The following is a 1975-nucleotide window of genomic DNA, read 5'->3' as shown; positions in this document are numbered from 1 at the left end:
TTAAAGCAAGTTCCTTTCATTCCCTTCAATTTTTTAGGGTTGAGAAGTGAGAACCAACTAAGTCAGAGTCGTTATCCAAGAAATCTAACTCATACCGACTTTGACTCTGTTAAAACAGATCAGAGTTGGTGCAGAGTCGGATTTGGGCTTATCTTCAAACTGATTCAACCAAGTTTTCAAGAAACAAAAAGATCAAGGACCAAAACTCAATATTTGTACCATGTAATATTCACACTCAATGGTACCAAACCGCTTGAGCCCGATGCATTCCATGGTCGTGTTTTCAAATCATGTGTGTGTAGTCATTTGGTTGGGTGTCGTAGAATAGAGTCAATATAAACAAATCTAAGTTTCACAAACACAATTGAAATCTCAAAATGGCAAGGGTAATGATGAGAGAAAGAAAAATACCGAGAGGGGAGACACTAGGGATGCCTTGATGAAAAGGAACCGATGGCAAGGGGTAGTGGTGTCATGCGAGGGGCAGAGAAAGAGAGAGAAAGAGGAGAGAGATGAGTTTGAGGACTTTTTCTTTTGGGGGGGGGGGGGGCGGGGGGGCTTAGAAGTTTGGGTTATATTTTGAGACTAATACTTTAAACGGTGTCATTTGGATGGAAGAGAACAATGCTGTTCTACGTGAAACTGACTAGGGCACTAAGAGGTTTAGCGAAACAACATTGTTTTACTTGAAATGGGTTGGGTGGTGGATATATTGATCTAAGCAACGCCATTTTAACCTTGAAATTGGGCAGCAATTGGGCTTCCACTGGGATACTATGGTTTTGGGCTAATAAACCCCCCCCCCCTTTTTATCCAAACCCCGTTTTAGGCTTCTCTCTCTCTCTCTCTCTCTCTCTCTCTCTAAACCATAAACCAATTCCTGTTTTTTAAACTCTAAATTTTGTTTTTAATCTTTTTTTAACAATAAGAATTTATTTATGGATTTTATAATTTGTTTCAACACTAAATTTAATTATTAGTATTGATTATTAAATCTTACTAATTCACTAGTATATAGTTACATGTAATTAGACTATAGTAAAAAAAAAATGTAATTAGACTCTAGTATTACGTGCTATGAACTTATTGTACTAAACTATTACATTTTATTATACTAAACTATATATTACATATTACTTAGTACTCATGTTAGCTAATCAAGTATATTATTTCTATACTCACTACAACAAATATGGCTTTTAGTAACTGTGACTAAAACGTATTTACTGTGACGGTTTGTGAGAACTGTCACTAAATGTTGGGCAAGAATTTCAAAACGTTCGGACTTTTCACATAATACGTTTGCACGTCACAGTAACGTTCGAATGTTATGTATATTTATGTGCGAACGTAAAAAAATTAGCGCGAATGTTCGAACGTTTTAACTAATTACGTGCGAACGTTAATATATTAGCGCCAATGTTCGAATGTTAATGTGATAAAGTTCGAACGTTATATGTTAAATTACATAAATTAACCATAATATATATTTTTTTAATAGTAAGGTCGAGTAACGTTATTTAAAAAAAAAAATTAAGAGTAGAAATTAAGCTACACAATACATACATTAAATATTTGTGTCCATTACATATGTCGAAAATAAAAAATAAAATATGATAAATTTTTACAAATCACTTTCAGAACTGCTGGTTTACAAAAGATCGAAACTCTTCAGTCAATGTCTCAACCTTATTGTTTAGCACATCTACATGATGTGCAAGATATGCGACAGCCTGATCTATATGTGCAATCTGTCTATCAATCTGTCGGTCTATATGCGCCTTCATATCTGTCATCATTGTATCAACCCAAGCAGGCCGCACATCCCCAGCAGATGTAACTCCTGACTGCTGACTAGTACTCGCCGACGGGCGAGCAACATCGGCCCCAGACTCAGTCGGGGGAACAAGATCTAGCGTAGGACCAGACTGACGCCGAGCTGAGCCTCTCCCCTATCCAATGCTCCGACGGTGTG

Source organism: Carya illinoinensis, chromosome 4 (genome assembly GCF_018687715.1).
Source record: "Carya illinoinensis cultivar Pawnee chromosome 4, C.illinoinensisPawnee_v1, whole genome shotgun sequence".
Taxonomy (NCBI): Eukaryota; Viridiplantae; Streptophyta; class Magnoliopsida; order Fagales; family Juglandaceae; genus Carya; species Carya illinoinensis.
Note: the sequence above shows the minus strand (reverse complement) of the source record.